The following is a 12,095-nucleotide window of genomic DNA, read 5'->3' as shown; positions in this document are numbered from 1 at the left end:
ATACTCAAACAATGCCAGTCAAAATGAGAGGAAAGGAGAAGTTATGCTCTTATGATTAGGTCTCTAATCCTTAACAGTGTCTGGATACCCTTGCATGGACTGGCCTCTGACACCCACCGCATTCTTATGATACCTTGATTTTCTGGCTGTAGTAATGCAAACTTTAATCAGCTCACTCTCTCATCCTAGAGTGCTTTTACTTCCCATTCATCTGTTTCTTAGTTAATGCCACTCACCACTGATCTTCCTCCCTCCACTTTCCCCATACCCTGTAATTTCAAATGTCTCTTTTAGTAATCCAGTTATTGAGCACATCCAAGAGAGTAGGACTTTCTGTCCAAATTGTTTTTAAAATATAGAAAATATCTCAAGGATTAACTCCTGTTACTATCCTTATGAAGTCCTACAAGAGCTGCGACTTTCATACTGGGACCCTTTGCTATAAAGGACTCCCTAGTCAGACAAGTTAGGACCCTTTGAATTAAAATTATGTACTTTTATGTAAAGTCTTTGGTGTGCTTTTATATGCTGATATGCATTGTAGCTCCAAAAGGACATCTCCAAATCTGCCAAACCTCAGAATTTTTTTTTTTATTAAACAATAGTCAATATGGTAGGACACTAACATTCTGAGGATTGCTGTCTGGAAATACCTCTTTAATAATATTTGAGAGACAATCACAAAATAAAAGGCCACTTTTGCAGTAAAAACTTAAAATCTCTTACCTTTCTAGCTGGTAGGCCATGAGCTTTATCTACTCTGCTGCCAGGTATCTGTCAGCTCTTATCAAGTAAGCAGTGCTTCTCAAGCTTCCATCTAAATATCCTTAGGGCAAAGGAGAGACAGAAAAGAGAAAACTCATTACTCTGCAAGAGCTAAATAACTTCACTACAAAAATTTATAAATGGCTATTTTACATTTTAAAGTGCATGTGAATTTTGCCTTCCATTCCATTATTTAATATAAAAATTAAGGTTCCCTCAAAAATCTTCCAGGAAGATACTTATCCTGTGGCCTCCCACAACTCCTGGCACACTGCCACCTATTAGAGGTGTAATAGTTTCAAGGATGGAAGCATGGTAATGGAGTCTTGGTGAAAAGAGAAAAATAAAACTTTTTAATGCAACAGAAGGGAGAGGTAGTCATAGCTGATCTGTAAAATGGCAGTGCTGAATCTGAGCAGCAAAATTCTTAGAGTGAACATATTAATAGTTCCTCCTGTATCTGTGTGCTCTACACAACAGTTTATGTGGTTCTTATTTGAAAACAACTTGACTTTTTTACACCTGTATCAGCTAGGATTAGGTTTAGCGGTGAGTGAGAAAACTCAAAATAACCATGGCTTAAGTGAGTCAAAAGTTTATTTCTCACATGAAAACAGGCAGTCAGAACCATGACCATTAGGAACCCAGGTTCCTTCTATTTTGCAGTTTTGCCATCTTCAACATGTGCCATCTCCATCATGGCTTAAAATAACTGCTCAAGGTCTAACCATCACATCAGATGACAAGAAGGAAAATGGGGAGATGAGTGATAGCCTCCTTTCAAGGACACTTTTCAGAAATTTTACAGGAAACCTCTATTCTGGTCAGAACTTAAGTCACATGGCTAGAGCTAGCAGGGAAGCCGGGAAATACATTCTTTATTTCATCATATGCTCAAGGTGGGGGTGGGGGGAAATGGAGCATCTACAATAAGGATAAAAGACGAGAATGAATATTGGTGGATAGTTTTTTCTATCATCATACTCTGGTCGTTCTAAAATGGAAGATGGTTGGATCCCTTGTAGAGATGCCTTATCAGTCCACTGATGGGAGCTTTCAAAAGTAGATAGTTCTGCTAGCAGCCAAGGAGCAAGACCAATGTTAATAAGGACTTCTCTAAATATGCAAGACCAATCTGTATCTGAAGACCAGAGTAAAGAAACAACGTAAATAGCTAAGGTTTGGAAGGATAATCTCACTAGGTTTTCCATAAACTTTCCATAAAAATGATTACACGGGACCGTTAGGTAAGTAATGGAGTGCCTAAGATGAAATTGGGTAAGAACCTGCTAGAAAGCTCAGTTAACTGCATTAGGAAAAGGCAGGAACTTTGTTCCTGAACAAAGTTAAAGGGAAAATCAACTTTTCTCTACATTTGAGTGCTGAGCTCCCTTACGTGAGAGCCAAGTGTGAATTTGAAGCTCCTTTTCCTTATTGCACAAACTGTTGAAAAGAGAACTTGTACTTTACCTTGAATAAGGTTGGCTGAAAAGGCCTTAATATGTTTAAAACTTCTGATGCAAATACCAAAAGCGATAATGACTCTTTATTTCAAAGCTGGCAACAAAATTCTGTTTTATATACAGACTATTCCTTAAAGGAAAAGGGACCAGAAGAGGGTATTCTGCTAGACAAATGTAAAATGGGGACTATGAAAGGAGCAGCAATTCAAAGGACAAATGGCTCTGTGGGATAGCTCAAAGTTTCACATCTTCCAGAGAGAGATAAATTTCTGCAAATTATCTTTCATGGAAATGCTTAAGTATGGCTTCAGATTTTCCTATTGAATATTTGCATTTAGTTCAGCAGCTGCTTACAAAAGACCAGGAACTTATATCTAGAAAGCAGCAAGATAGCCTTATGATCTTTACTTCAAGCAAAAGCAAGAACATTAAGCCAGCCAGCTGAATCTGCCAAACAGAGCTCATGTTTAATGCATGCAAGGTTAAGCTAATTATCTAGACTTTGAAAAACATTAAAAATAAAGGTTTATTTGTTTGTAACTTGAAGGGCACAAATGTAAGGACTCTCTCCTTTACTACTACTACCCTACCCCAGCTACTGTGTATGTGTGTCTTATACTTGGATAAAATCGACTTGTAGGTAAGAGGTAGGATCTGTCTGCTAAAGGGGACAAACACTACTAATGACAAGTATTCAGGAAAGAGAAATTGGGGCAAGGAACAGGGCCCAAAAAGGTAGACATCAGTGTGAGAAAGGAATTAATTCTACTTAAGGGTGATTCTGGGAGAGAAGCTAGCTTCTGGCCTTGTGGGAGCAGAAGAGCTAGGTGGGTGGGGGAATAGACTTTCAAGGCAGCAACATTCAGACAGGTGTTTGTATTACTGCAGATACACTAAGACTTTTCAAGGGACTCATAAGACATGTTTTAAGAACATCAATTCTTGTATCTTCAACTTCCCTATGTTTGCTTTCCTAATAATAATCTGCCTGCTTTCCCTAAGTGCTCATAATTCCATACTTGAAAAGAAACCCATACCTCTTAGCCATATCAAATATTATTACAATGCATTGCCCTGGATTGTAAAAATCTCCATGGAACAAAACAAGGGGATGATTTAAAATAAGAGTGTCTTAAAGCCTCCATTAATCAAGGCACCCTTCAAATAGTGCTGTTAAAGCAAAGCATGGCTTTTTAAGAATGGTGTCGTGCCTTGTGTTGAGGCATGTTTTGAATTCAGATACTGAACAATGTGATGACAGGAACAAAAACCCTTTCATTTAATGATTGCCTCTTCTATTCTCAAAATACTGTGGAAAAATGCATTGTCCTGAGAGTGAGCTTCATGAGAACAAAGCAAAGAGGAAATCAATAGGAAACTCTGTAAAGTTCAATTTATATTTGTTGCAAAGAAGTAGGATAAGGTGATGTGATCAAAATAGTTTAAAGCATTAAAATACCCTGGATTCAAATAAAATTATTCTTAATTATAAGTTCAGTAAGAAAAAGGAACAATAAAAATGCTCAATTGTTAAAGGTGAATTAAGTCGTTTGTTTTTTTAAACCAATGACAGATTGAATCACTAAGGATCACAGTTGACGCTCGAACAACTCAGGGCACCAATCTTCCATACAGTCCAAAACCTGACTGTAACTGAAGAGATGTCTTCTGTATATGTGGATCCTCCACTTTCGCAGTTCTGCTCCCACAGGTTGAACTACTGGCAGGTGACGCAGTAATATTGTATATACTACTGAAAAAAATTCACGTAAGTCAACCCATGCAGTTCAAACCTGTGTTCATCAAAAATCAACTGTACTTAGAATGGTGTCAATATCTTGAAAAGTCAGAAATCATTTTTTTTTCAGCTCGCTGTGTCTGACTCTTTGTAACCCCATAGACTGCAGCATGCCAGGCTTCCCTGTCCTTCACTATCTCCTGGAGTTTGCTCAAACTCATGTCCATTGAGTCAGTGATGCCATCCAAACATCTCATCCTCTCTTGCCCGCTTCTCCTCTCGCCCTCAATCATTTCCAGCATCAGGGTCTTTTCCAATGGGCTGTCTCTTCACATTAGGTGGCCAAAGTACTGAAGCTTCATCATCAGTCCTTCCAAAGAATATCCAGGGTTGATTTCCTTTAAGATTGACTGGTTTGATCTCCTTACTGTCCAAGGGACTCTCAAGAGTCTTCTCCAACACCACAGTTTGAAAGTATAAATTCTTTGGCGCTCAGCCTTCTTTATGGTCCAACTCTCACATTCACACACGACTACTGGAAAAACCATAGCTTTGACTATACAGACCTTTGTCAGCAAAGTGATGTCTCTGCTTTAAAACTTTTCTTCCAAGGAGCAAGCATCTTTCAATTTCATGGCCGCAGTCACTGTCCACAGTGATTTTGGAGCCCAATTAAATGAAATCTGACACCATTTCCACTTTTTCCCCATCTATTTGCCATGAAGTGATGGGACTGGATGCCAAGATCTTCATTTTCTGAATGATGAGTTTTAAGCCAACTAAAACTAAACTTACAAAGAAAAATTTTAAGAATCAACTTAGAAATGTGCAAGAGTACACAGTTCATCAAATTATTTTCAGGAGTATGAGTATACTAGACAGAATGGTTGCCCAAAGATGTCCGCACCCCGATCCCCCTGGAATCTATGAATAGGTTATGTTACAGAGCAAAATGGACTTTGCAGATATAAAAATGGTCACAGATTCTGAAACAGGAAGGTCATCCTGGGTTATCCAAATGGGCCAATCTGATCATATGACCCAGTGAGAGCAGAGAACTTTCTCTGTCAGATTCTGACAGTAGCAGAAGTCAGAGATAAGCAAGAGATAGACTTTACTTGCCATTACTTGAGGCAGCAATACTGAAAGCATTTTAGCTTCTACAAGTGAAGACCAGCTCCAACTGACAGTCAACGAGGCAAGAGGAACGGCAGTCCTGTAACTGTATGCAGTCAACAATCCAAACAAACTGGAAAGTGGATTCTTCCTCAGAGACTCCCCACTTCCCCAAAAATGTAGCTCTGTGAGCATACTGATTTAGACTTTGTAAGGTCCTAAAAAGAGGGCCCAGCTGGACTTCTGACAAAAGTTGTGAGATAAATTTCAATTGTTCTATAATGCAAAGTATGTGGTTATCTTTGATGAGGAATAGAAAATTAATAAAGCAAAAAATGTAGGACTCGGGAGGACAGGCTTGCAGACCAAGGAGCTGCAAAGATTTATTAGAGTTTTCTCTGTGATCTAATTTCCTTCTCATATCTTGGTAAGCACCAAAAAAAAAAAAAAAAAAAAAGCCAAGAAATGATCCTAGAACTCACACTGGGAACAGCAGTATAGTCATAATAAACCTAAGAAGCTGAAAACCTGAAGGTGTAAGCTAGAAGGACTTCATTCTCCTTTCAAGGTTTAAGATTCTTTGAATTTCTAAGCTAGGAAAAATTTAAATGGTATGATTTCACTACTATCCTCTCCAGTAAGAAAAATATACTAGCTTCAGGATTGTCCAAAAAAAGTGAAATTACTGTATATGTAAAATACATTAAGTACAGTGCACAGCACTCATACAGTATCTATTCAGTTTATTATAAATTTTACTGTTTTATTTTGACTTTAAATGTACATTGTCCTAATAATCCTAATCTTACTACCTCCTTTTTTTTAAAGTCTGAAGGTGAGAACTAGTTAAATTTTTAGACAGAAGTTTTTTTTAATTAATCTTTAACCCATGAATTTGATGGTATCCCCTCAAGTTATCTGGTACATGTTTAGTTCATCAGTGTAAGGAAGTGAGAAAAATATAAACTCAGCTTTAAGGATGAAAGCAGTAGTTTTTAATTGTTGCCCACTACCAGCAGACATGGGACTTGCCAGGTGGCACAGAATCTGTGCCTGCCAAAGTGGTAAAGAATCTGTCTGCCAAAGCAGGAGATGCAATAGACACAGGTTCGATTCCTGAGTCAGAAAGATTCCTTGGAGTAGGAAATGGCAACCCACTCCAGTATTCTTGCCTGGAAAATTCCACATACGTACACACAGTACACATGACAGATGTTCTTCATACATATCACCACTCCCAAGAGTATACCCAAGTTTTGATGAAATTCCTCAAAGTTGATGAGATACATGAAGAGCATCATAGACTTTTCTCAATACTGTATTCATGAAAGTACATTATGAGTGCAGATGGCCCTATGGATTCAAACAACCTTGAATCAAAAATATTTGGGGGAACAGGACTTCTTTGGTGGTCCAATGGTTAAGGCTCTGTACTTCCAATGCAGGGGGCACAGGTTCAATCTCTGGTCAGGGAAGTTCCAATATCCCAAGCAGTGTGGCAAAAAAAAAAAAAAAAATTCGGGGGAAGAAATTTCAGAAAGTTCTAAAAAGCAAATCTTGTGTTTGTCTCCTGCTGGCAACCATGTACACAGCATTTACACTGTATTAGGTATCATAAGTCATGTAGGATGATTTAAAGAACATGGGAGGATGAACTTAGGTTATATGCAAATACAATGCCATTTTATACATGGGACTTGAGTATCAATAAATTTTGGTATCCACAGGGGATCCTGGAACCAAACTTCCACAGATATTGAGGGATAGCTGTACGTGAATAGTGAAATTAGCCCAATGTCTCAAAATATTCTTTAATAAAAATAACGGTAGTCCAATTTTTAAGTCGAACTTCATTTCTCAAGTGAGTCTTGATTATTCCCAGACCTCTACTTCCTAGGTGATATAAGGTAAGCAAGTTCTTACTTTAAATTTTAAAATTACAATAGAACAAGATTAGAAATATATAAACACAAAGAACTTACAGATTAATGGTTATGAATGTGAACAGTGCTAATCCAAGTTTTTACCAATAACATTATTTTAGACTTGGTAATCATATGAGTTATGTGAAATAACATCTCCAGCATTGTTTCTGCTCAAGGCAGATGAGCAAAATACGCTTCTTGATCACTGCTTTTCCTCACTAAAAACTTATCTCTGAAAGAATAAAAAGATTAAATAGAAATTCACAGCTCAGCAAGAATTAAAATAATTCATAATCACCCCTCAGGAGTATATCAATAATAATTTTTCATTATGAAGAGGGCATAAATAAGATATAGATTATGTACAATTCCCATAACAACACTAGTAAGCTTATATCCTCCGACACCATACAAAGTATGTCAAAATTAAAGTAAATTAAAGAGATACTACCTCAGAAGTAACCCTCATTCCAACATCCATATTTCACAATCATTAAAATCTATCTTACGAAAGATAAAAGATACCAGTGACTCTCAACACTGTGATTGAGAAATGATGTTGTACTTATAGTAAATAATTAGTAAAGAAATCAAAAGCACAAATATCAGAAGTATGGTCTTTAAATTGAATCATCAGGAAGAAATGAAAGGTCTCACTGAAATGTTTATAGTGGGATTGGTGAAGTAGAAGAAAATGATAACTGGATTGCACAGAAATCACAGTATTACAATTTTATCAGTTCAGTCATTTCTGGTAACACTATCCTAGGAAGTATCCAATAAATAAAAGGAAACTCACTAACCCAAACAATAGAATTAGAAAAAAACTAAGTTATAAAACTGGAATGTCAAAGATTCAGGTTCCATGAGGCAAACTAAAGAATGTTTAGGGAACATATTTATAAACTTAAGGTCATTATTAAGGTAGCCATGTAATACCAAAATACACCTGGTGATTTACCAACTGGCTTTTGCCAATTACAATCATTCCCACCTGTCTTTCTCTGCTGCTGCTGCTGGGGCTAAGTCGCTTCAGTCGTGTCTGACTCTGGGAGACCCCATAGACTGCAGCCCACTAGGCTCCTCCGTCCCTGGGATTCTCCAGCCAAGAACGCTGGAGTGGGTTGCCATTTCCTTCTCCAATGCAGGAAAGTGAAAAGTGAAAGTGAAGTCGCTCAGTCGTGTCCGACTCATAGTGACCCCATGGACTGCAGCCTACCAGGCTCCTCTGTCCATGGGATTTTCCAGGTAAGAGTACTGGAGTGGGGTGCCATTGCCTTTTCCTTGTCTTTCTCTACTAATCTTGAGAATCTCTCCAATAATAAGCTACTATTACTGTTGGGACTAGGCTTCTCAGGTGGCTCAGTGGTACAGAATCAGCCTGCCAAGCAGGAGAGACAAGTTTGATCCCTGTATTGGGAAGATCCCCTGGAAAAGGAAATGGTAACCCACTCCAGTATTCCTGCCTGGGAAACCCCAAGGACAGAGGAGCCTGGCAGTCCATGGGGTTGCAAAAAGTTGGACACAACTTAGCAACTAAACAACAACAGCTGTTGGGAGTGCTTTCTATTCCTTGGATATTGTGACAGAAAAAATGACTGAGAATCACTATCTTTGTTAAGACAGACTGCAGACGGGTGAATAGGCCTAGCCCCCAAAGCATTTATTTACATCCCTTCTTGTTGCAAAAAATGTTTTTAATTACTACAATTACCAAAATGCCAAGAGGAAAAAAAGCATCAGTAAAAATAAAAATGTAAATGATGTATCAGTTTCAAGCTTGTTAAACAGAATTAAGTGAAAGTAATAATCTGTATTTACAATTACAATATATATGTAAAATAATTCCAATTATTGTTGGCCTTAAAAATCCACAAACTTCCTTAAATTTCTTTGAAACTATACCTTACACTAAGTTTTTAACCTTAAGAAACAGAAATAAGATGTTTTGTGGGATTGGCCCCTAGATATGAATGGTGAATACTATTACTACTACCTCCTCGTTAAGTTCCATTAAGAGAACATGAGGAATTTTATGTACGTTCTTAGTCTTAAGGAATAGGTGTGAGAATAAGATAAACAGAAATATAGTAAGTTAAACTTCTGACTATAACTGCTAATTTGTTTTATTTACAGTACATTTTAATTAGAGCCTAGAATAACATTTTGTGTATTAATTTTAAAAAATACATTATTGCTACTCACTGGGTTTTCAATGAGAGACTGGTGGAAATCTGGTTTTAAATAGGGAGACTTCAACTACTTTACCTTGTTGGAGGACATTACAGTAAGACTATTAAAGAGAAAGAAGTACCAGCTTATAGTCTTTACTTCATAATGGAAGGAAGAGCTTGAAAACAAAAATGAGTGGAAACAGCATGTACAGTGGGACTGTTTACTTGATCTAATATGATCTAACAACAATTTACCAGCAGATAACATACAAGTCATTAAACCCCAACTTTTCCAAAATACAAAAATTTAAGTAGAAAAAATGTAGATGATTAATTGAAAGTTAATACTAATTATAGGTAGTAGAAATTTGAGGCAGAGTACATCATTTTTAAAAACGAAATTCATATAGCTTCTAAATCCTAAATACAAATACTCCAATTTATGAAAGAGCTGACAAAATCATTTTTACTGTTAATCTTAGTTTTAAAACACAAAACAAATACTCCAAGTAAAGTAAATGTAGGAATTTCTGGATTACATTATCTAATAGATAATATAGTGCCCCAAATATAAAATAAACATTCTAATATGTTTTAAAAAGAACTTCTAGAAAATACAATCAAATCTGCAGAAGGTATCATGTACCTTAAAAACATAAGCACAAAAGCACCTGAAAGCTCCGTCCTTAATGACAGTTAAAAAACAAGCACTTATGTTCTAAATTACAATATTATATTTTAGTTAAAAACCTAATGGCGGCAGCACCGTCTCAGAGTAAGATTAAACATGTCTTGGGGAAGCAGCATACACAGCACTGTAAATTTGGACTATTCTTACAGATTATTTTACAAAGATTAGGATTCAATTATCGATGGCCTTAATTGTTTGATCTGAAGAAAGACATCTCTATTTTTTTTAACATACTTTACAACGATGTTCCTGCAGTTTTGAGAAGAGTGTTTTTAGTAGATTCTTCAAGTCAGTGTAATCAATTAAATAACAAAATATAATTGCTATTATATTTGTCTTTCAGGGCACTTAACCATATAGGGATGACTTTCTAAGAAGTTTCTCACCTTCACAGTTTTGGTACAAAACACCAAAAATATAGGCTTTAAGATAATGCCTAGAGAGACTGACAGTGGTTATAAATTACTTCAGATAGGACAAAAAATGTGCTCAGCGCAACAGTTTTTGTTCTGATTTCAAATCTATACATTAAGTGTATCTACTGTTACTGTCTCCAAATTTTAAAATTCCCTAGAAATTGTTACTTTCACATAATAATAGGTATTAGTCAATAGCCTAAAGTCCATCAGGAGTAATCCCTTTTACTCCATCATATTCACAGTAGTTTTGCTCTTGGCCTGGCCAGTTTTAAAACTCTTCATTAACCAAAGGCAAAGATAATTTTATACGATATAAGGGCACAAAAATAGTCCCCATCTCTTTCGCTCTCTCCCTCCTTCTAGCGTCAGTTGAACAAGTGAACACAGAACCCCCCCACACACACATACATACACACACACTCTCGGTACTGGTCCCCAGGGCATCAATTAAAAAAAAAAAAAAGGTTATACCCCTACGATTCTCTACAGTCTACCCAGGAAGGTTTAAAAAAAAAAAAAAATGGGGGAAAATACAAGAATCAATCTGCACCGCACCTCAGCCCCGCCCCATCGGGAAAAAGTGGGGGGTGGCGGGAGTGTGAAGGGGCAGAAAGGACAGATAAGGCCAAGACTTCCAAGTCCCAGGTTCTCCATTCCATTTGTTCCGTCAGCTTCCACCGCAGCCAGAGACCCTGACCCTATTTTCTACCGCGCCTCCAGTTCCTCCCCACGCCACCATCATATACAGTGCCCAACCACTGAGTGCAGAGACCAGAGCCGGCCCTCTTCCTGTTCCATTCCAGAACTGAGGGGGGGTTTCCCCGCGCCCTCTGCGACTCCGACATGTGCCCCCGGGACCTCTGAACAGACCAGAGAAGGGGAAGGTACATCGGGGGAGGGGTCTAAGAGACGCCGTTATTCCTTTTTCCTCCACGTTAGGAAAGCGCGCGAGCGGGGAGGGGCCGGAACAACAAATGCCAGTTACCTAACGGTCCGGCCTGGCCAGTCCGGCTCCTGAAGCCGACGCCGCGCGGGCCGCAGAGGCGGCAGCGCAGCCACAGCCGCCCCGAGGGCTAGGCACAGAGGCAGGAGAGCCCGAGGTGATGGGAAGCGGGGGGTGGGGACTATGGTGAGCGACGTCGCCATGTTAGTGCCTTCTTTCTCCGTATCCCTACAGTCTCCAGTCCTGCGGCCCTCTCCTCATCACTACTCACCTTTCCAGCTCACTAGTTCATGCTCTTTTCGGTCGTTGGGAAGACCCAAGCTCCGCGGTGTTTACAAACTACCCCTAGAGGAAAGGGCTGAACCGCACTTTAAAGGCCACGGGCTCCCACAGGCTTCCGTCCTCTCTCGCGAGATCGGACTGACAACCCTTCTCTCCGCCCCACTCCCGGCATCCCTCCTTTCTTCTCGCGCCCCTCCCCTACACGCACACTCCCCTTCTAGCCTTCCTTCAGACGGAGCGCCTCCGGGTCAGGTGGTTCCCTCAGGCTTAAGGAAGTGGGTAGGACTTCAGGAGGGCAGGGAAAAGGAGGCGGGAACCAAGGGATACTCGAGCGCTGATTATTGGATAAAGAACTCGAAGGGCGGGAAGCAGTTATGGAGGAGGCGGGACCAGAGAGTCAAAAGAGCTGTGTCTCTGTAACCCGCGAGCAACTGCAGACTGTGATTGGCAGACGGCTGGGAGGCGGGCGCGAGTGTGGGGCGCTGGAGCAGGTGGATGCTGAGGTCGCGTGAGGTTGATGGTGTGCAGGAAGGAAAGGTGAACTCTGGGAAGGCTGCGAGCGGCGGGAGAGAAAGCAGG

General features: G+C 39.2%; 1 protein-coding gene across 6 annotated transcripts in view; it reads right to left on the bottom strand.

The window, feature by feature from the left end:
- ATF2 (activating transcription factor 2) overlaps positions 1-11,700 on the bottom strand; it is an 83,626-nt gene extending 71,926 nt beyond the window's left edge. For 3 of the 6 annotated variants that reach the window (XM_027557120.1, XM_027557138.1, XM_027557146.1), the window contains exons 1-2: positions 11,506-11,679; positions 727-826 (exon numbers count right to left, since the gene is read on the bottom strand). The gene's annotated coding sequence lies outside the window, so the exon portion shown is untranslated. Of the gene's footprint in view, positions 1-726; positions 827-11,505 lie in introns of all 6 variants that reach the window. The other 3 variants (XR_003513695.1, XM_027557110.1, XM_027557129.1) reach the window with 3 other exon arrangements.
- Between the last annotated feature and the right edge of the window lie 395 nt (positions 11,701-12,095).

The sequence above is a fragment of the Bos indicus x Bos taurus genome, chromosome 2 (genome assembly GCF_003369695.1).
Source record: "Bos indicus x Bos taurus breed Angus x Brahman F1 hybrid chromosome 2, Bos_hybrid_MaternalHap_v2.0, whole genome shotgun sequence".
NCBI classification, from domain to species: Eukaryota; Metazoa; Chordata; class Mammalia; order Artiodactyla; family Bovidae; genus Bos; species Bos indicus x Bos taurus.
This window is presented reverse-complemented; position numbering and strand designations above follow the sequence as displayed.